This window comes from Salvelinus sp. IW2-2015, linkage group LG4q.1:29 (genome assembly GCF_002910315.2).
Source record: "Salvelinus sp. IW2-2015 linkage group LG4q.1:29, ASM291031v2, whole genome shotgun sequence".
Lineage (NCBI taxonomy): Eukaryota > Metazoa > Chordata > Actinopteri > Salmoniformes > Salmonidae > Salvelinus > Salvelinus sp. IW2-2015.
The window spans coordinates 85,807,744-85,832,376 of record NC_036842.1 but is presented as its reverse complement, the minus strand read 5'-3'; the positions used below and the strand labels follow the sequence as shown (position 1 = coordinate 85,832,376).

General features: G+C 42.1%; 1 protein-coding gene and 1 non-coding gene across 2 annotated transcripts in view; both read left to right on the top strand.

Moving 5' to 3' along the window:
* Window positions 1-24,633, top strand: part of LOC111962706 (carbohydrate sulfotransferase 8-like) — a 94,755-nt gene that overhangs the window by 37,825 nt on the left and 32,297 nt on the right. The window lies entirely within an intron of this gene.
* On the top strand, window positions 18,662-18,714 carry LOC111962903 (U7 small nuclear RNA). Its single transcript, XR_002877188.1, has one exon. It is a non-coding gene; the product is annotated as a U7 small nuclear RNA (small nuclear RNA).

Below are 24,633 nucleotides of genomic sequence, written 5' to 3'. Positions count from 1 at the left end.
AAGAGAGAGATCATGGCACTGTTATGAATTGACACTCAAAACGAACGCCGGATTTCAAAACCTCAAATTTTTCAATTTAAGTTATTATTCAAAATTCTTGAAACCAATAGAATGTTAAATATATGGGGGATACAATCTTCCCAGCTCTGCAGATTTTGCTGGAGGAGGCAGAGTCATTAGATCATTTATTTGGGGACTGTCCATATGTATATTGTTTTTGGTCACAGGTCCAGGAAATGGCTGAAGAATTGCAACATTTACCTAGAACTAACGCTGCAGATAGCAATACTGGGTCATTTGAAAAGTCGTAGTCATCGATCAAATATATAATAATGATTTTAAGCACATTTTTTATCTTTAAATTACAATATTGTAGAAACTAGTGAGATAGAAAGGTTCAGTATTTTGTGAAGCATCACAGCACAGTTGAAAAATATATGGCAAAATAGAAATCCAGAATGGATGGTGTCAGGAGAAAATGGGAGGGGTTGAATGGAGCTGAAGGGTGGGATAATAACAACAAGATAACAAATGTAAAACATACAGAGTCTGTGGAATATATATAGTTTGGGACTTTTGTGAAAATAGCACAGTTACAAATAGAAATCCAACCAGATGGACATCAGAAATAGAGAAAGGCCAGGACTAAAACCAAACAAAATATAACTATTGTAAAATAGATGGGTGGGTGAGCTGAGACAAGGCAGGGCTTACCTACCAAAGACTTATAGATGACCTGGAGCCAGCGAGTTTGGCGACGAATATGAAGTGAGGGCCAGCAACAACGAGAGCAAACAGGTCGCAGTGGTGGGTAGTGTATGGGGCTTTGGTGACAAAACGGATGGCACTTGATAGACTACATCCAATTTGTTGAGTAGAGTGTTGAGGGCTATTTTGTAAATGACATCGTCGAAGTCAAGGATCGGTAGGATAGTCAGTTTTACGAGGGTATGTTTAGCAGCATGAGTGAAGGAGGCTTTGTTGCAAAATAGAAAGCCGATTCTAGATTTTGGATTGGAGATGCTTAATGTAGTCTGGAAAGAGAGTTTACAGTCTAACCGGACACCTAGATATTTGTAGTTGTCCACATATTCTAAGTCAGAACCGTCCAGAGTAGTGATGCTAGTCGGCGGGGGGGGGGGGCTTGGCAAGTTGCTGCGGGGGTTGCAGAGCTGTTGGCGGGGTATGTAATAGTCCGGTGGCCATTTAATAAATTGTTCCGCAGTCCTATGGCTTGGGGTAGAAAGCTGTTAAAGGAGACTTTTGGTCCTAGACTTGGCGTTGCGGTACCGCTTTCCGTGCGGTAGCGGAGAAAACAGTCTATGACTGTTGGGTGACTGGAGTCTCTGACAATTTTATGGGCTTTCCTCTGACACCGCCTATTATATAGGTCCTGGATTTGGCCCCAGTGATGTACTGGGCCATACGCATTTCCCTTATGGTCAGATGCCTTAGCAGTTGCCATACCAGGCGGTGATGCAACCAGTCAGGATGCTCTCGATGGTGCAGCTGTAGAACATTTTGAGGATCTGGGGACCAAACCTTTTCAGTCTCCTGAGGGGAAAAGGTTTTGTTGTGTCCTCTTCACGACTGTCTTGGTGGGTTTGGACCATGATAGATCGTTGGTGATGTGGATACCAAGGAACTTGAAACTCTCAACCTGCTCCACTACAATTTAAATATATTTTACCCCTTTGCAATGTTATCAGAGAGCACAGCATTGATTTTCACTGCTACGGAGACGATACACAACTTGACATTTCTGTCGGATAAATTGTTAGARTGCATTAGTGATTTAAATACTTTGATGGCTCACAACTTCCTCCAACTTAATGAAGGCAAGACCGAGGTACTTATTGTTGAAGCCAAAGCACAGAGAGAGAATCTAGAAGCACATTTTAATTCACGAGCAATTAACATAAAACACCAGGTAAAAAAAACAAGGTGTTATTTTAGATTCTGAACATTTAGTGGCTTTTGTTAAAGAAAATGGCTAAAAGCATAGGACTACCCCTTGTTAGTTTAAGATTTTTTTTAAATGWATGGACCTGATATAACGACGCTTTAGCAACCCTTTATGCTAGAAACAAGCTGTAAAATACAGGGGAAAGACATGACTCCGATGCATATAGAAAACCTTTGGTTTTTCTGAGGCTGCGCTACAACCTTCTACAGCCGAGGAGACAAAAAATCGACTTTGTTTGGGAAGTAATTTGTGATTCTGTCACTATCAATTGACGTTCAACATTTCAACAACGTATTAAACAAAATACTAACTCAAAATCAGTCAGGAGCWAGCCAGGTAACCTCAGAAGAAACGAAAATGTATTATTTAGGCTATATTATTTTGAAGGCTATAGCCTGCCATTTGTGTCTCGATTCAGGAAACTAGGCATATTWTTTAAAAWAAATTGTGAAGCATTTGTGACACGCTACGGGCTGATAGGAGTGTTCAGCATTTCAACAACAGACCAAGAAAATCACTTCAAAAACATGCCTATAAATTTAGCATTTAAGCTTTTTAAAATTAAATTTGTTTTGTTTAACTTAAAATTACACTACCAGTCAACAGTTTGGACACACCTACTCATTCAAGGGTTTTTCTTTATTTGTACTATTTTCTACATTGTAGAATAATAGTGAAGATATCAAAACTATGAAATAACACATATGGAATCGTGTAGTAACCAAAAAAGTGTTAAAGAAATCAAAATATATTTTATATTTCAGATTCTTCAAAGTAGCCACCTTTTGCCTTGAAGACATCTTTGCACACTTTTGGCATTCTCTCAACCAGCTTCATGAGGTCGTCGTCTGGAATGCATTTTAATTAACAGGTGTGCCTTGTTAAAAGTTAATTTGTGGAATTTCTTTCCTTCTTAATATGTTTGAGCTAATCAGTTGTGTTGTGACAAGGTAGTGGTGGTATAAATAATATAGCCCTATTTGGTAAAATACCAAGTCCATATCATGGCAAGAACAGCTCAAATAAGCAAAGAAAAATGACAGTCCATCATTACTTCAAGACATGAAGGTCAGTCAATACAGAAAGTTTCAAGAACTTTGAACGTTTCATCAAGATCAGTCGCAAAAACCATCAAGCGCTATGATGAAACTCATGAGGACCACCACAGGAAAGGAAGACCCAGAGTTACCTCTGCTGCAAAGGATAAGTTCATTATAGTTAACAGCCTCAGAAATTGCAGCCCAAATAAATGCTTCACAGAGATCAAGTAACAGACACATCTAGACATCAACTGTACAGAGGAGACTGTGTCAATCAGGCCTTCATGGTCGAATTGCTGCAAAGAAACAACTACTAAAGGACACCAATAATAAGAAGAGACTTGCTTTGGTCAAGAAACACGAGCAATGGACATTAAACCGGTGGAAATCTCTCCTTTGGTCTGATGAGTGCAAATTTMWGATTTTTGGTTCCAACCYCTGTGTCTTTGTGAGACGCAGAGTAGGTGAACGGATGATCTCTGCATGTGTGGTTCCCACTGTGAATCATGGAGGAGGAGGTGTGATGTTGTGGGGGTGCTTTGCTGGTGACACTGTCTGGGATTTATTTAGAATTCAAGGCATACTTAACCAGCATGGCTACCCCAGCATTCTGCAGCGATACGCCATCCCATCTGGTATGTGCTTAGTGGGACTATCATTTGTTTTTCAACAGGACAATGACCAAACACACCTCTAGGCTGTGTAAGGGACAAAGAAGGAGAGTGATGGAGTGCTGCATCAGATGACCTGGCCTCCACAATCACCAGACCTCAACCCAATTGAGATGGTTTGGAATGAGTTGGACTGCAGAGTGAACGACAAGCAGCCAACAAAATAAATGCTTAACACTTTTTCGGTTACTACAATACATGATATGTGTAGTTCATAGTTTTGATGTCTCCATTATTATTTTACAATGTAGAAAATAGTAGAATAATGAGTAGGTGCATCCAAACGTTTGACTGGTACTGTATATTACTATGAATATGAGAATAGYTTGACTCCCATAGCAGATCTCAAACCCAGGCCACCAGCACCAATAACAACCATCCTAACCACTGTCCCAATAAATTATATCTCCATGGCATATGCTTATTCAGAAAGTATAGTTAGGCCCTGTCCAGAAAAGACCCTAACCCCTCCTCCCTAGGCACTGTAAATCTGAAATAACTTGATAGGTGTAAGCAACAGGGTAAATGCACTTTGAAGTAAGTCTCAGCTCTGTCAAAAGTATACTCAATAAAAACTTGTATTGATCATTGTGATTCAGGAGTATCATTAAACAGGTTAATATAACCCACCAACATTAGACAACTATACATAAAGCCTTTCAATTGTTGAAATAAATAAATCAAATCAATGGTGAGAGAATAAACAAAGTAACTGATAACTGACACAGACATGGTGGTATAGCAGGAAAAAATTTATGCTGCGACCCAAGAAGTTGTGAGGTCAAATCCTAGATAAATACATGTTGAATAGTAGTTACTGTATAAATGAATATGCACAATGTATTTGTGTGTTAAATATGTAAGTTGAAAACACTGTAGGTTAAAAATACTGTGTGTGAGTAATCCTGACCTTGCCAAAAGACAGAAAGAGCTGTGAGTGGTTCACCAATCAGGGTTTAGATGGGTTTGGCAAAGGTACGTGACGTGTAAGAACTTTTTTTGGGAGGGAGAACGTTTCTTTGGGACCATCAGGTAACGTCCTGACAACTGATACACAGAAATGTTATTGCAACGTTTCAATGAAATGTGTCTCGGACATTAGTATTTTACATTCTGAGAACATGGCATGGTCTGTGTATGTTTGGTGGGACATTAATGGAATATTCTCCTAACCCTCAGGAAACTGGACACATAAATGTTCTTGCAACATCCCATAAAACATGCCGAGAACATTAATGTTGTATATTTTGAGAACATTGTAACCACGTTCRAGATAAGTTCTGCTTGACATTAAGGGATTGTTCTCTGAACTTGAACACCAAAACATGGTAAAAAGATTATCAGAATGTTTTGCTAACATACTGTAGATTGTTCTCCTAACTAATGGAAAACTGGACACTCAAACATTAGGGGAAGATTGCGGGTAATATTACAAAAACTTTCTCTCTCCCTAGAATTGTTAGCTGGGATAGGGCTCTGAAGGATTTGGGTCAGTCATCAGGCTCATCACTAAAGTCATCAGTGGGTTTCCTTAGTTTCCTCAAAATACAAATTAACATGAATATTATCTGTCATGGAATATTACCTATCATCATCTCACAAGTATCAGACACGAAGCCTCCAGTGATGATCCATGGCAAGAAGCCTCCAGTGATGATCTATGGCACGAAGCCTCCTGTGATGATCCATGGCACAAAGCCTCCTGTGATGATCCATGGCACGAAGCCTCCAGCGTCGCGCCTCTAGATCTCAGGAGCTCACGCGCCTCTGGGTAGTCGGAGCCTCCGCGGACGCCTCTAGTCCGGAGCCTCCAGCGTCGCCTCTACCGTCGGAGCCTCCAGCGTCGCCCTCTAGTCGAGCCTCCAGGCGCCCTATAGTCCGGAGCCTCCAGCGACGCCCTCTAGTGCCGGAGCTCCAGCGACGGGCTTCAGTCCGGAGCCTCCACGACGGGCTTCAGTCCGGAGCCTCCAGCGACGGGCTTCAGTCGGAGCAAGCCATGAGTCTCCCTCCTGTCCGGAGCAGCCAGAGTCTCCCTCCTGTCCGGAGCAGCCAGAGTCTCCCTCCTGTCCGGGGCCCGCTGCGAGGTTCCCCGGTCCGGGGTCGGCGGTAAGGGTCCCCGCTACAGAGGCGCCACCTAGGTGGGCCAAGACTAAGGTGGAGCGGGGTCCACGTCCCAGAGGCAGCTGTCTATCGTTGGCTCTGATTGAGAACCATATTTAGGTAGCCTGTTTTCCCACTTTGAGTTGTGGGTGACCACTGGAGGCTTCGTGCCATGGATCATCACTGGAGGCTTCGTGCCATAGATCATCACTGGAGGCTTCTTGCCATGGATCATCACTGGAGGCTTCTTGCCATGGATCATCACTGGAGGCTTTGTGCCATGGATCACCACTGGATGCTTCTTGCCATGGATCATCACAGGAATGGAGAGACACATAGGAGGCCTGGCTCTGGGAGCAGGCACAGGACTCACCAGGCTGGGGAGACATGCAGGAGGGTTAGGGCTTAGCACAGGCACAGAACTCATCAGGCTGGGGAGAAATGCAGGAGGCCTTGTCCTTGGCCGAGGCACCGGATGCACTGGACCGTGGAGGCGTACTGGCGGTCTCGAGTGCAGAGCTAGCACAACTCCTCCTGGCTGGATCCCCCCTGTAGCCCGGCAAGTGCGGGGAGTTGGAACAGGCCGCACTGGGCTGTGCTGGCGAACTGGGGACACCGTGCGTAGGACTGGTGCAGTATACCCCAGGCCGAGGAGACGCACTGGAGACCAGATGCGCTGAGCCGGCATCATCCCTCCTGGCTCGCTGCCCACTCCGGCCCGGCCGATTCGAGGAGCTGCGATGTAGCGCACCGGGCTATGCGTGCGTACTGGGGACACCGTGCGCTTCACCGCATAACACAGTGCCTACCCAGTCACTCTCTCGCCAAGGTAAGCACGGGGAGTTGGCTCAGGTCTCCTACCCGAGTCCGCCAATCTCCCCGTGTTCCACCCCCCAAAAAATTCTGGGGCTGCCTCTCGTGCCCGTTACCTCGCGCCAATTCCTCGTAGTGTCGCCGCTCCGCTCTAGCTGCCTCCAGCTCCTCTTTCGGATGGCGATACTCCCCCGGCTGTGCCCAGGGTCCCTTGCCATCCAAAATTTCCTCCCATGTCCAGGAGTCCATTTTCCCACGCTGCTTGGTCCTTTGGTGGTGGGTGATTCTGTAACGAACGTCGTCGGGAGAAGGAGAAGAGGACCAAGGTGCAGCGTAGTAACTATTCATAATACGTTATTTATAAATATGAACACTCAAACCAAAAACAACAAACAAACAATGCTGTAAGTGACGGACAACACTAAAGAGAAAATAATCACCCACAACTCAAAGTGGGAAAACAGGCTACCTAAATATGGTTCTCAATCAGAGCCAACGATAGACAGCTGCCTCTGATTGAGAACCACACACGGCCAAACACAAAGAAATAGACAACATAGAACACCAGACATAGAATGCCCACCCAAACTCACACCCTGACCAACCAAAATAGAGACATAAAAAGGATCTCTACGGTCAGGGCGTGACAACTATCCGATCCTTTCCACATTGACATTATCCCACCCCTAGTTAACCACAATTGGCTTAAAAAGCCAAACGTAAAACAATATCTGCCAAATAATTTCCAGCAATATTGCCTCCTTATGTCTGTGTGGTGCATGTGTTTGTCTATCATTCACTTCATGTAGCTAGTATGTCTGTGTGGTGCGTGTGTTTTTCTATCATTCATTTCATGTAGCCAGTTAGCTATAATAGCTGTCTTCTGGGTAGACAGAAAGAKTTTCCCCAAACCTTCTCAAATAAATGTTAACTGCAAAGTTAGCTTACCTGGCAGAATTATATAATGATTAATTGTATCAATCGGATGGGCTTTGTATTGCAAACTCTGTCATGACATATGCAGCAGCAAAAACATGGCTAGACCAGCACATTCCTCTCGTGCAAAACAAAATGCACAATTTCAGGGGTATTACACTCAAATCAAAATGTGTCCGTTTTTTTTCCAGCCCTCAAAAATTGTCTTCAGGTGGGATTTAAGCATTGACATCGACTCAGAACACCACATTTCATTGTTTCTCTATAAATAATGGTAATTTTGAGAGTTAAAAATAAATGAGAGAAAACAGAATTTGTGAAAATACAAAGAGTGTATTTGAAATCTAGGAAAAATTAGTAGCTCAAAACATAATTTAAAAGTAGCTTGTGCTAGAAAAAGTTGGAGACCCCTGGTCTAGACACTCCAGTTTCATGGGCTTCACCCTTATGGGCCCTTGTCAAAAGTAGTGCACTAAATAGGGAATAGGGCCTTATTTGGGATGCACCACTAGTAATCAAATTGACGCAGTCTGAAGTCTTCATAACATCACACAGTTACACAGTGATTGATTGGGTGAAATGCATTAGTCTGGCTTTTAGCTGGAGTCTGGACCACAACACATTATCTCATGCTGTTAGCGGATCTCAATAAAACGACTTCCTGCCATGCTGGCTTAATTGTCTTTTTCACCTTTCTGACACTGGGCCCCAATTCAATTTATGGCCATTTCCTTATGAGCGAAGATGTCAAGGGGTAGATAAAAGGTCTGTGTTTTGATAGACTAGTAGTGGGATACCATTCGATTTAGTCATTAATGTGTACATGTTACGCATCTCAATCAGATTGCAGTCTGTACTTTTATGAATAAAAAGAGTCGCTTGTGTTGTGAGGCCAGGATGACTAGAGAAGATGTGTCTAACCATTACGCTACTTATGACAGGGTTAATGTAAATTGGTATCTATGCAGCAGGCTATTAGATTGATATACAGAAGAGAAGTGCTACAGTGTGCTACACTATGCAGGCGTGTGGATTGATACTGTACACAGAGAGTGCCTGTTTCGTTCCTCTGCCATAAATAGTACCTTTGTTCTCAAATAGTCCATAGAGAATCCTCTTGAAAGTCACCCACACTGCATTGTCAACAAGTAAGCCGCTCGTCTGCCTGTACAGAAATATTGACTCTCTTCCTCACATTGTGGTTCATGATCAAAGTCTTACTGGTGTAGATCTCAGGAACTAACTAACTCCACTGATCAATAATATAAAACGCACTTCATATAGGGAAATCAGTCAATTTAAATAAATTCATTAGGCTCTAATCTATGGAAGAAATGGGTCATTTTCAGCTTCCAGGAATTGTGTACAGATCCTTAATAACGATAATAGGCCATGCATAATCATGCTGAAACATGCGGTGATGGCGGCTGATGAATGGCACCACAATGGGCCTCAGGATGTCATCACGGGGTCTCAGTGCATTCAAATTGCCATTGATAAAATGCAATTGTGTTCGATGTCTGTAGCTTATGCCTGCCCATACCATAACCCCACCACCACCATGGGGCACTCTGATCACAACGTTGACATCAGCAAACCGCTCGCCCACATGACGCCAAAAYTGCTGTCTGCAACCTGCCCGGTACAGTTGAAATTGGGATTAATCCATGAAGAGCACACTTCTCCAGCGTGCCAGTGGCCYTCGAAGGTGAGCATTTCAAATCAAACCATCAAATCAAATGTTATTTGTCACATGCGCCGAATAAAACAGGTGTAGACCTTACAGTGAAATGCTTACTTACAAGCCCTTAACCAGCAATGCAGTTTTAAGAAAAATAAGTGTTAAGAAAGTATTTACTCAAATAAACTGAAGTAAAAATATATATAACAAWAAATAAATAATTAAAGAGCAGCGATAGAATATCAGTAACGAGGCTAMWWACAGGGYGTACCAGTACAGAGTCAACGTGCGGGGGCACAGGTTAGTCGAGGTAATTGAGGTAATATGTACATGTAGGTAGAGGTAAAGTGACTATGCATAGCTAATAAACAGAGAGTAGCAGCAGCGTAAAAATGGTCCGGGAAGCCAGTTGTTTAGCTGTTCGGGAGTCTTATGGCTAGTCTTGGAGCTCTGGTACCACTTGCCATGCTGTATCAGAGAGAACAGTCTATGACTAGGGTGGCTGGAGTCTTTGGCAATTCTTTGGCAATTTTTAGGGCCTTCCTCTGACACCACCTGGTATAGTAGTCCTGGATGGCAGGAAGCTTGGCTCCAGTGATGTAATGGGCCATACGCATTGCCCTCTGTAGTGCCTTGCGGTAGGAGGCCGAGCAGTTGCCATACCAGGCAGTGATGCAACCAGTCAGGATTAGAGGTCGACCGATTATGATTTTTCAACGCCGATACCGATACCGATTATTGGAGGACCAAAAAAGCCGATACCGATTTTTTWAATTTTAATGTATTTATTTATTTGTAATAATGACAATTACAACAATACTGAATGAACACTTTTATTTTAACTTAATATAATACATCAATCAAATCAATTTAGCCTCAAATAAATAATGAAACATGTTAAATTTGGTTTAAATAATGCAAAAACAAAGTGTTGGGGAAAGAAAGTAAAAGTGCAATATGTGCCATGTAAAAAAGCTAACGTTTAAGTTCCTTGCTCAGAACATGAGAACATATGAAAGCTGGTGGTTCCTTTTAACATGAGTCTTCAATATTCCCAGGTAAGAAGWTTTAGGTTGGGGTTGTTATAGGAATTATAGGACTATTTCTCTCTATACCATTTGTATTTTATATACCTTTGACTATTGGATGTTCTTATAGGCACTTTAGTATTGCCAGTGTAACAGTATAGCTTCCGTCCCTCTCCTCGCCCCTACCTGGGCTCGAACCAGGAACACATCGACAACAGCCACCCTCGAAGCATCGTTACCCATCGCTCCACAAAAGCCGCGGCCCTTGCAGAGCAAGGAGAACAACTACTCCAAGTCTCAGAGCGAGTGACGTTTGAAATGCTATTAGCACGCTCCCTGCTAACTAGCTAGCCATTTCACATCGGTTACACCAGCCTAATCTCGGGAGTTGATAGGCTTGAACTCATAAACAGCGCAATGATTGAAGCATTGCGAAGAGCTGCTGGCAAACGCACGAAAGTGCTGTTTGAATGAATGCTTACGAGCCTGCTGCTGCTCAGTCAGACTGCTCTACCAAATATCAAATCATAGACTTAATTATAACATAATAACACACAGAAATACGAGCCTTAGGTCATTAATATGGTCAAATCCAGAAACTATCATTTCGAAAATAAAAGGTTTATTCTTTCAGTGAAATACGGAACCGTTCTGTATTTTATCTAACGGGTGGCATCCCTAAGTCTAAATATTGCTGTTACATTGTACAACCTTCAATGTTATGTCATAATTATGTACAATTCTGGCAAATTAATTACGGCCTTTGTTAGGAATAAATGGACTTCACACAGTTCGCAATGAGCCAGGCGGCCCAAACTGCTGCATATACCCTGACTGCTTGCACGGAACGCAAGAGAAGTGACAATTTCCCTAGTTATACGAAATTCATGTTAGTAGGCAATATTAACTAAATATGCAGGTCTAAAAATATATACTTGTGTATTGATTTTAAAGAAAGGCATTGATGTTTATGGTTAGGTACATTGGTGTAACGACAGCGRTTTTTTCGCGAATYCGCTTGTTAAATCATCACCCGTTTGGCGAAGTAGGCTATGATTCAATGAGAAATTAACAGGCACCGCATCGATTATATGCAACGCAGGACACGCTAGATAAACTAGTAATATCATCAACCATGTGTAGTTAACTAGTGATTATGTTAAGATTGATTGTTTTTATAAGATAKGTTTAATGCTAGCTAGCAACTTACCTTGGCTTCTTGCTGCCCTCGCGTAACAGGTAGTCAGCCTGCCTCCTCGTGGAGTGCAATGTAAGGCAGGTGGTTAGASCGTTGGACTAGGAGCCGGAAGGTTGCAAAAACGAATCCCCGAGCTGACAAGGTAAAAATCTGTCGTTCTGCCACTGAACAAGGCAGTTAACCCACCGTTCCTAGGCTGTCATTGAAAATAAGAATGTGTTCTTAACTGACTTGCCTAGTTAAATAAAGGTGTAAAAAWWWWWYMMGGCAAATCGGTGTCCAAAATTCCCGATTGTTATGAAAACTTGAAATCGGCCCTAATTAATCGGCCATTCCGATTAATCAGTCGACCTCTAGTCAGGATGCTCTCGATGGTGCAGCTGTATAATTTCTTGAGGATCTGAGGACCCATGCTAAATCTTTTCAGTCTCCAGAGGGGGAATTGGCGTTGTCGTGCCCTCTTCACGACTGCCTTGGTGTGTTTGGACCATGATAGTTCGTTGGTGATGTGGACACCATGGAACTTGAAGATCTCAACCTGCTCCACTACAGCCACATTGATGAGAATGGGGGTGTGCTCGGCCCTCCTTTTCCTGTAGTCCACAATCATCTCCTTTGTCTTGATCACGTTGAGGGAGAGGTTGTTATCTTGGCACCACACTGCCAGGTCTCTGACCTCCTCCCTGTAGGCTGTCTCATTGTTGTCGGTGATCAGGCCTACAACTGTTGTGTCTTCGGCAAACTTAATGATGGTGTTGGAGTCGTGCTTGGCCATGCAGTCATGGGTGAACAGGGAGTAGAGGGGACTGAGCACGCACCCCTGAGGGGCCCCAGTGTTYAGGATCAGTGTGGCAGATGTGTTGTTACCTACCCTTACCACCTGGGGGTGGCCCGTCAGGAAGTCCAGGATCKKGTTGCAGAGGGAGGTGTTAAGTCCCAGGGTCCTTAGCTTAGTGATGAGCTTTGAGGGCACTATGGTGTTGAACGCTGAGCTGTAGTCAGTGAATAGCATTCTCATGTACACTACCGGTCAAAAGTTTTAGAACACCTACTCATTCAAGGGTTTTTCTTTATTTTTACTATTTTCTACATTGTAGAATAATAGTGAAGACATCAAAACTATGAAATAACACATATGGAATCATTTAGTAACCAGAAAAGTGTTAAACAAATCTAAATATATTTTATATTTGAGATTCTTCAAATAGCCACATTTTGCCTTGATGACAGCMTTGCACACTCTTGACATTCTCTCAACCAGCTTCATGAGGTAGTCACCTGGAATMCATTTCAATTAACAGGTGTGCCTCCTGTGACAAGGTAAGGGGGTATACAGAAGATAGCCTTATTTGGTAAAAGACAAAGTCCATATTATGGCAAGAACAGCTCAAACAAGCAGAGAAATGACAGTCCATCATTACTTCAAGACATGAAGGTCATTCAATAAGGACATTTCAAAAACGTTGAAAGTTTCTTCAAGTGCAGTCGAAAAAACCATCAAGTGCTATGATGAAACTGGCTCTCATGAGGACCGCCACAGGAATGGAAGACCCAGAGATACCTCTGCTGCAGATGATACGTTCATTGGYGTTACCAGCCTCAGAAATTGCAGGCCAAATAAATACTTCACAGACTTCAAGTAACATACACATCTCAACATTAACTGTTCAGAGGAGACTATGTGAATCAGGCCTTCATGGTTGAATTGCTGCAAGAAACCACTACTAAAGGACACCGATAAGAAGAAGAGACGTGCTTGGGCCAAGAAACACGAGCAATGGAAATCTGTCCTTTGGTCTGATGAGTCCAAATTGGAGATTTTTGGTTCCAACCGTTGTGTCTTTGTGAGACGCGTTTTGGGTGAACGGATTATCTCCACATGTGTATTTCCCACCGTATAAAGCATGGAGGAGGTGTTATGGTGTGGGGGTGCTTTGCTGGTGACACTGTCTGTGATTTATTTAGAATTCTAGGCATACTTAACCAGCATGGCTGTCACAGCATTCTGCAGCGATACGCCATCCCATCTGTTTTGGGCTTAGTGGGACTATCATTTGTTTTTCAACAGGACAATGACCAAACACACCTCAAGGCTGTGTAAGGTCTATTTTACCAAGGAGGAGAGTGATGGAGTGCTGCATCAGATGATCTTTGTAGTCTGTAATAGTTTGCAAGACCTGCCACATCCAACGAGCATCGAAGCCGGTGTAGTAGGATTCAATCTTAGTCCTGTATTGACGCTTTGCCTGTTTTATGCTTCGTCGGAGGGGATAGCAGGATTTCTTATTAYCGTCCGGGTTAGAGTCCTGCTCCTTCAAAGAGGCAGCTCTACCCTTTAGCTAAGTGCGGATGTTGCCTGTAATCCATGGCTTCTGGTTGGGGTATGAACGTACGTCACTGTGGGGATGACATCATCAATGCACTTATTGATGAAGCCAGTGACTAATGTGGTCTACTCCTCAATGCCATCGGAAGAATCTAGGAACCTATTCCAGTCTGTGCTAGCAAAACAGTCCTGTAGCTTAGCATTTGCATCATCTGACCACTTCCGTATTGAGTGAGTCACTGGTACTTCCTACTTTAGTTTTTGCTTGTAAGCAGGAATCAGGAGGATAGAGTTATGGTCAGATTTTCCAAATGGAGGGCGAGGGAATGCTTTGTATGCATCTCTGTGTGTGGATAAAGGTGGTCTACAGTTGTTTTCCTCTGGTTGCACATGCTGGTAGAAATGAGGTAAAACGGATTTCAGTAACTTGTTTCAAAAAATTCAAAAAAATAAAAAATAGAAAAGTGGTGCGTGCATATGTATTTACCCCTTTTGCTCTGAAGCCCCTAAATAAGATCTGGTGCAACCAATTACCTTCAGAAGTCACACAATTAGTTAAATAAAGTCCACCTGTGTACAATGTCACCTGTCACATGATCTGTCACACTATCTCAGTATATATACACACACCTGTTCTGAAAGGCCCCAGAGTCTGCAACACCACTAAGCAAGGGGCACCACCAAGCAAGCGGCACCATGAAGACCAAGGAGCTCTTCAAACAGGTCAGGGACAAAGTTGTAGAGAAGTACAGATCAGGGTTGGGCTATAAAAAAATATCTGAAACTTTGAACATCCCACGGAGCACCATTAAATCCATTATTAAAAAATGGAAAGAATACGGCACCACAACAAACCTGCCAAGAGAGGGCTGCCCACCAAAACTCACAGACCAGGCAAGGAGGGCATTAATCAGCGAGGCAACAAGGAAACCAAAGAGAACCCTGAAGGAGCTGCAAAGCTCCACAGCGGAGATTGGAGTATCTGTCCATAGGACCACTTTAAGCCGTACACTCCACAGAGCTGGGCTTTACGGAAGAGTGGCCAGAAAAAAGCCATTGCTTAAAGAAAAAAATTWGCAAACATGTTTGGTGTTTGCCAAAAGGCATGTGGGAGACTCCCCAAACATATGGAAGAAGGTACTCTGGTCAGATGAGACTAAAATGTAGCCTTTTGGCCATCAAGGAAAATTCTTTGTCTGGCACAAACCCAACACCTCTCATCACCCCGAGAACACCTTCCCCACAGTGAAGCATGGTGGTGGTGGCAGCATCATGCTGTGGGGATGTTTTACATTGGCAGGGACTGGGAAACTAGTCAGAATTGAAGGAATGATGGATGGCGCTAAATACAGGGGAATTATTTCGGGAAACCTGTGAGGCKYGTTGGACGTACTGCCAAATTCTCAAACTTGACATTGGAGGCATAGCCATGGGAAGGAGGGGTGCTGAGGGTGCACCCCTCGAAAATAAGGGAATAAAAAATATATATTAATAAAAAATAGAAATAAACACGATTAAAATGCAATGGCTGTTTACTGTAATGGCAGACTTTAGGACCATGGAGAGCATTCCACGGAGAGCAGCTGCCAGCCTGTGCTCCTTTTCTGTCACTTTTAGAAAGCAGAGGGCAGACACAGTGCCATTTGCTTTGCCGGTCAGCTGTTTAGGCAGTGCGTCGATTGCTTTGAATTTGATGTTGGCATTTGAAATTGGCCTTGTAAGCCTTGTTGTAATCTGATAGTCAGGGGTTAATTTAATTGGGAATTGGGAGGTGGGGGGCCCTCCTTTTTGGTGACRATTCGAAACCATTTWWWAAAAATTGTTATTAAAATATAGGTTGTGATAGCTGTAAGCCTAATTGTTATTTTCATTTTTTTGCCCTGTAGGCTAGTGCAATTTTGATTTAATGTAGGCCTATTGGTATGAAAATAAATAACTGAACAATTTGGTATTTAGAGCATTTCCCCAAAATACATGTCTTCTTTTTGGCTTCAAAGACAATAACAATTGTAGGCTATAACAAATGTGCGTTGTCATGCAGTGACAGAATGATAATTGAGATAATGCAAATAATTAATGATAACCTAGATAGCTTTTTTAACTTCTTGCTGTAGGCCTACATCATCATCCTCTGCCTGCACCCCTACCTGTAGCCTACCTGCCTCTGGTATAATGCATTTCCACCTCTCACTCTATCAGTCTTACTTGTCCATCTTCCTGAATTAAAATGTGATATTCTAGCAGATCAATCTTGCTGGCAAAACGTAATTCAATATAGCTAAGTTATTTAGCTATAGTGTGGATGTAGGGCTGTTTTTGTACATAATGAGCACCCAGATGCTGCGTAGGCAACACAATAATATCAGACAGAGACAAGCTGGTCTGGGGATTTTTTTTTGTGTTGGCTACTATGTTGCAATATTAATATTCTCAGAGCAGTCTTATTCCATTGCGAATAATGCAGACAGGCAAATACAAAAATGAGCTGAGCGTACACATTATAAGGAACATCTCTGAATGCAGAGCAACAATTTTGGTGTGGAGCGCACGAGACAATCACAATGTCATAGTACACTGTATGCGCCGTTACACAAGGGGGATTTCCTATAGCCTATTGCAGGGGGTCTGCAACCTTTTTCATATGAGTGACAATTTACAATTGATCCTACAATTTCTAAAGATCTGCGTGCCAGTTATCATTTTAATTTAAGCGTTGTAGGCTACTCAACTGTGCCCAGAAAATGTCTAACTGCCCACAAACTGAATAGCCTAATTCTAGCTGGCTACTAGACAGAGACGCTGTACATTCAGCCACACCCCATGGAGCTCCACTATGCCTACCTGTACCGAGGCGCTTAGTGTGTAGATGTTTCTTCATTCCTTGGTTGAGTTTGTTTGTCTTTATGTGTCCCTGTCGATTGTAGGCCTAAGTCATTCCTTTGATGCATACCTTTTATTTCAATGCATGTGTAGGATTTATCTAGCATAGTTTGCATTTGCATTTAGCTGTTTTATGCTCTGGTTACGTTTACATTGATGTCGGTATTTGAAGTCAGCCTTGATAGCGTGTATAATGAATCTACTTCATGTTGCATTGTATGCACTGTTCCACAAGTAGGCTAAATTAGTCAATTTAGCCTAAGTATGATGAGGTTGAGTAGTACATTGTACACGCCATTCCACAGATTTTAAACCAAATATATTCCAGTGATAATTGCCAGGGGACATTTTTGTTTGTTTTTGCTGTTCTCTCACCCCACAAGTCTGCGAAAAAATGCAGCACCCGCAAAAAACTTCCGCAGGTATGGTTGGAGGRGGCTTATGGTGGAGAAATTAACATTACATTCTCTGTCAACAGCTCTGGTGGACATTCCTGCYGTCAGCATGCCAATTGAACGCTCCCTCAAACTGTGGCACTGTATTGTGATACAAAACTGCATATTTTAGAGTGGCCTTTTTATTGTCCACAGAACAAGGTAAACCTGTCTAATGATCATGCTGTTTAATCAGCTTCTTGACATGCCACACTTATCAGGTGGATGGATTATCTTGGCAAAGGAGAAATACTCACTAACAGGGATGTAAACACATATATTTTTGTTCAGTATAAATACCTTGTCACGTTACTGATATCATAAAGGAAGGTTCAGGAATTTATATTTATTGCAGACGCATTTTGGAATGCGCTCCTTCGTCACTTTATTAGTGGTCTGCTCTCTGTGTCTGCAGCCTGTAGCCTGTGTATTCAGACTGTAAAGRTTCCAGTGTTTTAACATTTAGTTGTACATTTTTCACAGTAATCATCTGGTCGTTTACCTAAACAGATTAGTTCCTACTGATGTTTTATTCAAAAGATTTTTTCTCTCAGAGGCCTTGCTTCATATCATATCGCTTGTCGTTGCCTTGAATAGACGTGAGCTCAACAACTGTCATATGAATAACACAAAGCCCAATGAATAATACATTACAGAGGACTGTGTGTGTGGGTGAGTGTGAGTGTGGGGTTGAGTGGAATGGTGCCAAACAAACCATGAGCTCACTTTACAGGTTAAAACACTGACCCCCTCTCATATATACAGTACCAGTCAAAAGTTTGGACACACCTTCTCATTCAAGGGTTTTTCTTTATTTTTACTATTTTCTACATTGTAGAATAATAGTGAAGACATCAAACCTACGAAATAACACATATGGAATCATGTAATTATAAGGGCACAAGGCGAGAACCAGATGCAGACACAGGAGGCAGATGGTTAGAATCCAAGATGTTTATTAACAATCCAAAAGGGGTAGGCAACAGAATGGTCGTGCACATACCCTTCTCATTCTCCTCCCACATATCCTACATTGTGCCACCCATAAGTAAGAAATATACAAGTATGCACTGATCATGGACCATGTTGACTCCAATGCTTCCCACAATTATGTCAAGTTGGCTGTGTGTCCTTTGAATGGTGTACCATTCTTAATACACACAGGAAAATGTTGAACGTGAAAAACCCTGCAGCATTGCAGTTATTGACACAAACCGGTTCGCCTGGCACCTACTATCATACCCCGTTCAAGGGCTCTTACAGTCAAAGGCTCTCCCCATTCACCATCTGAATGATACAAATACACAATCCATGTCTCAATTGTCTTAAGGCTTAAAACTCCTTATTTAACCTGTCTCCTCCCCTTCTTCTACACTGATTGTACTGGATTTAACAAGTGACATAATAAGGGATCATAGTTTTCACCTGGATTCAGTTGGTCAGTCTACAGTATGTCATGAAAAGAGCAGGTGTACTTAATATTTTGTGTACTCAGTGTAGGCCATATATTGGGTTCCCTACAGGTTATAGAAAATAGTAGAAATGCTGAACTATCTGTTTAGACCCCAGCCTATCGACAGGTTATGAAAAATGTGCTCTTTTAGTATTTCTCCAGTAGGTTTCCTCAAGGAGAAAGCCTCTGCTTCTATGTCAAATGTAATATAACAAAAACACTATAYTAAATGCTACAGTAATGKCWGCATAAACACTACKGTAAATACTAGAGTATACTACAGTCCGCAAAAACACTAGAGTAAATTCTACAGTATACTACAATCGTCAAAACCACTCCTTTAATTACTATAGTATATACTACAGTTTTATTTTACTACAGTATTTATACTATAGTTAACTATTAATTTATTCCATATCATAAACTGGGTGGTTCAAGCKCTGAATGCGGATTGACTGACAGCCGTGTTATATCAGACCGTATACCATGGGTATGTGTCACGTTCGTTATAGCGATGAGACCAAAGCGCAGCGTGGTTTGAATACATCTTCTTTAATGAAGAAAGAACACAGAACGAACTATACAAAAACAACAAAACGAACGTGAAGCTATATAATAATAGTGCTGACACAGGCAACTAACCATAGACAATCACCCACGAAATACTCAAGGAATATGGCTGCCTAAATATGGTTCCCAATCAGAGACAACGATAAACAGCTGCCTCTAATTGAGAACCAATCTAGGCAACCATAGACATAACAAAACACCTAGACTAGTAACAACCCCATAAACATATAAAAACCCTAGACAGGACAAAAACATATATCACCCCTTGTCACACCCTGACCTAACCAACAATAATAAAGAAAACAAAGAATATTAAGGTCAGGGCGTGACAGTATGACAAAACATTTATTTTTACTGCTCTAATTACATTGGTAACCAGTTTATAATAGCAATAAGGCACCTCAGGGTTTGTGGTATATGGCCAATATACCACAATATCCAGGCACTCCGCGTTATGTCGTGCTAAGAACAGCCGTGGTATATTGGCCATATACCACACCCCCTCGTGCCTTATTGCTTAAATATACTGTACTATTTCTTCATGTGGGAAGGTAGGGGTTTGCAATGTGGGGGATGTAGGTAGGGAGAGAAATAGAGAGAGGGAAGGAAGGAAGTGGAAGAGATGAAGGAGCTTGAGTAAGGCACGGTGTTGGCAGGGCGTTGTAATGTGGGCGAAGACGAGGGAGAGTGTCCAAAGTGTTGATTAATTCTAAAAAGAACTGGCAGAGACACAATAGACTAGACACCGTCCAGCAGCGAAGACACTGTGACCTGTTGGRTGGGCAGAGTCATGGAATGTAGAGCGTCCACACTGTGTCACGACACAGACACTGTCTGAACAGACGGCTGCACTGCAAAGACAGTCTAGATCAGGGGTGGGCAACTGGCCCCCCTTTTAGTAGACCCGCAAACCAATAAAAWAAAAAAATCTACTTTAAAACTAAAAACATTTCTCTTCACTGTCACGAGGGAGACCGTTAAACTGTTTTGCTCGCAAGGTGGGGTGCGTATGGATGTGGGTACGCAGACCCACAAGCCTCTGTGACCCCTTATGATGAGTTCAGTTTTTTTTGTGGCCTCCACCCCCATCAAAGTTGCCCATCCTTGGTCTAGACACTATATAACCCCAACAGGACTCCAAAGACAGTCTAGACTCTATACAACCCCAACAGGACTCCAAAGACAGTCTAGACACTATATAAGCCCACAGTACTCCAAAGACAGTCTAGACACTATATAACCCAACAGGACTCCAAAGACAGTCTAGACTCTATACAACCCAACAGAACTAAAAGACAGTCTAACACCAACATAACCAACAGGACTACAAAGACAGTCTAGACACCACATAACACCCAACAGGACTACAAAGACAGTCTAGACACAACATAACCCCAACAGACTACAGACAGTCTAGACACTATATAACCCAACAGGACTACAAAGACAGTCTAGACACTATATAAGCCCAACAGGACTCAAAGACAGTCTAGACACCACATAACCCCAACAGGACTCCAAAGACAGTCTAGACACTATACAACCCCAACAGGACTCAAAGACAGTCTAGACACCACATAACCCCAACAGGACTCCAACGACAGTCTAGACACTATACAACCCCAACAGGACTACAAAGACAGTCTAGACACTTTACAACCCCAACAGGACTACAAAGACAGTCTAGACACTTTACAACCCCAACAGGACTACAAAGACAGTCTAGACTATATACAACCCTGGATGCTTTGGTATGGACTTGACATTTAAAAAAACATATACCATAATAGCATTTAACATGATTTTTGAATGGCTACCTCCTCTCTGTACCCCACACATACAATTGTCTGTAAGCCGAGCAGTGAATGTCAAACACAGATTAATCCACAAAGACCAGGGAGTTTTCCCAATGCCATGCAAAGAAGGGCACCTATTGGTAGATGGGTAAAAAAAAAGAAGCAGARAGTGAWTATCCATTTGAGCATGGTGAAGTTATTCATTACACTTTGGATGGTGTATCAATAAACCCAGTCACTACAAAGATACAGGCGTCCTTTCTAACTCAGTTGGCAGAGTGGAAGGAAACCGCTCAGGGATTTCACCATGAGGCGAATGGTGACTTTAAAACAGTTACAGAGTTTAATGGTTGTGATTTAATGGTTGTGAAACTGAGGATGGATCAACAACATTGTAGTTACTCCACAATACTAACCTAAATGACAGAGTGAAAAGAAGGAAGCCTGTACAGAATAACATAAGGCACTAAAGTAAAACTGCAAAAAATGTGGCAAAGAAAGGAACTTTATGTCCTGAATACAAAATGTTATGTTTGGGGCAAATCCAACACAACACATCACTGAGTAACACTCTTCATATTTTCAAGTATGGTGGTGGCTGCATCATGTTATGGTTATTCTTGTCATCGGCAAAGACTAGGGAGAATTTCTGGGGTTAAAAATAATTGTAATATAGCTAAGCATAGGCAAAATCCTAGAGGAAAACCTGGTTCAGTCTGCTTTCCAACAGACACTGGGAGACAAATTCACCTTTCAGCAGAACAATAACCTAAAACACAAGGTCAAATATACACTGGAGTTGCTTACCAAGACAATATTGCATGTTCATAAGTGGCCTATTTACAGCTTTGACTTAAATCTGCTTGAAAATCTAWGGCCAGACTTGAAAATGGCTGTCTAGCAATGATCAACAACCAACTTGACAGAGCTTGAAGAATTTTTTWAATAATACTGTGCAAATATTGTACAATCCAGGTGTGCAAAGCTCTTAGAGACTTACCCAGAAACACTCCCAGCTGTAATCACTGCCAAAGTTGATTAGAACATCTACTGACTCAGGGATGTGAATATTTATGTAAATTTGACATTTATGTATTTCATTTTCAGTAAATTAGCTACAATTTCTAAAAACATGTGTTCACTTTGTCATTATGCAGTATTGTGTGTACAGTCGTGGCCAAAAGTTTTGAGAATGACACAAATATTAATTTCCACAAAGTTTGCTGCTTCAGTGTCTTTAGATATTTTTGTCAGATGTTACTATGGAATACTGAAGTATAATTACAAGCATTTCATAAGTGTAAAAGGCTTTTATTGACAATTACATGAAGTTGATGCAAAGAGTCAATCTTTGCAGTGTTGACCCTTCTTTTTCAAGACCTTTGCAATCCGCCCTAGCATGCTGTCAATTAACTTCTGGGCCACATCTTGACTGATGGCAGCCCATTCTTGCATAATCAATGCTTGGAGTTTGTCAGAGTTTGTGGGTTTTTGTTTGTCCACCCGCCTCTTGAGGATTGACCACAAGTTCTCAATGGGATTAAGGTCTGGGGAGTTTCCTGGCCATGGACCCAAAATATCGATGTTTTGTTCCCTGAGCCACTTAGTTATCACTTTTGCCTTATGGCAAGGTGCTCCATCATGCTGGAAAAGGCCTTGTTCGTCACCAAACTGTTCCTGGATGGTTGGGAGTAGTTGCTCTCGGTGGATGTGTTGGTACCATTCTTTATTCATGGCTGTGTTCTTAGGCAAAATTGTGAATGAGCCCTCTCCCTTGGCTGAGAAGCAACCCCACACATGAATGATCTCAGGATGCTTTACTGTTGGCATGACACAGGACTGATGGTAGCACTCACCTTGTCTTCTCCGGACAAGCTTTTTTCCGGATGCCCCAAACAATCGGAAAGGGGATTCATCAGAGAAAATGACTTTACCCCAGTCCTCAGCAGTCCAATCCCTGTACCCTTTGCAGAATATCAGTCTGTCCCTGATGTTTTACCTGGAGAGAAGTGGCTTCTTTGCTGCCCTTCTTAACAACAGGCCATCCTCCAAAAGTCTTTGCATCACTGTGCGTGCAGATGCACTCACACCTGCCTGCTGCGATTCCTCAGCAAGCTCTGTACTGGTGGTACCCCGATCCCGCAGCTGAATCAACTTTAGGAGACGGTCCTGGCGCTTGCTGGACTTTCTTGGGCGCCCTGAAGCCTTCTTCACAACAAGCCTTCTGCTCTTCTTGAAGTTCTTGATGATCCGATAAATGGTTGATTTAGGTGCAATCTTACTGGCAGCAATATCCTTGCCTGTGAAGCCCTTTTTGTGCAAAGCAATGATGACAGCACCTGTTTCCTTGCAGGTAACCATGGTTGACTGAGGAAGAACAATGATTCAAAGAACCACCCTCCTTTTGAAGCTTCCAGGTCTGTATTTCAAAACTCAATCAGCATGACAGAGTGATCTCCAGCCTTGTCCTCGTCAACACTTACACCTGTGTTAACGAGAGAATCACTGACATGATGTCAGGTGGTCCTTTTGTGGCAGGGCTGAAATGCAGTGGAAATGTTTTTMGGGGATTCAGTTCATTTGCATGGCAAAGAGGGACTTTGCAATTAATTGCAATTCATCTGATCACTCTTCATAACATTATGGAGTATATGCAAATTGCCATCATACAAACTGAGGCAGCAGACTTTGTGAAAATGTYWATTTGTGTCATTCTCCAAACTTTTGGCCACGACTGTAGATCGGTGAGAGAAAAATATATATTTAATCCATTTTGAATTCAGGCTGTAACAACAAAATGTGGAATAAGTCAAGGGGTATGAATACTTTCTGGCATGTAAATACTTCAGGGAATTAATGTTCATGGGATGTCCCTCAGGCTATGGCAATCATGTACAGTGAGCTCCAAAAGTATTGGGACAGTGACACTGTTTTTGTTGTTTTGGCTCTGTATTCCAGCACTTTGCATTTTAAATTATACAGTCACTATGAGATTAAAGACTGTCAGCTTTAATTTGAGGCTATTTTCATCCATATCGGGAGAACCGTTCAGAAATTACAGCACTTTTTGTACAAAGTCCCCCCATTTTAGGGAACCAAAAGTATTGGGACAAATTCACCTATATGTGTATTAAAGTAGTTTAGAATTTGGTCCCATATTCCTTGCACGCATGGTTACGTCAAGCTTGTGAATGTACAAACTTGTTTGATGCATAGGGTTTTGTAATATAATCCATCCATATGGTTTCAAAAGCATTCTTAAAATCAACAAAACATGCAAATACTTTTCCTCTGCTGTTGTGATGAACATGCTGGCTTATTAGTGTGTGTAATGTGTGTATGTGGTCTGTTGTTCTGTGTTTGGGTAGAAAGACAATGAGTTTTTTGCAGAGAGCGTTGTGTGAGGAATGTTTGTATTCGGTCATTGAGAATACAGCAGAAACGTTTCCCCATGTTACTGGTGACACATATTCCCATATTGTTATTAGTGTCTAATTTGTCACCTTTTTATACACGGTACCATTTTGGACTCACCTACTCATTCAGGGGTTTCTCTTTATTTTTACTATTTTCTACATTGTAGAATAATAGTGAAGACATCAAAACTATGAAATAACACATATGGAATCATGTAGTAACCAAAAAAGTGTTAAACAAATCAAAATGTATTTTATATTTGAGATTCTTAAAAGTTGCCACCCTTTGCCTTGATGACAGCTTTGCACACTCTTGGCATTCTCT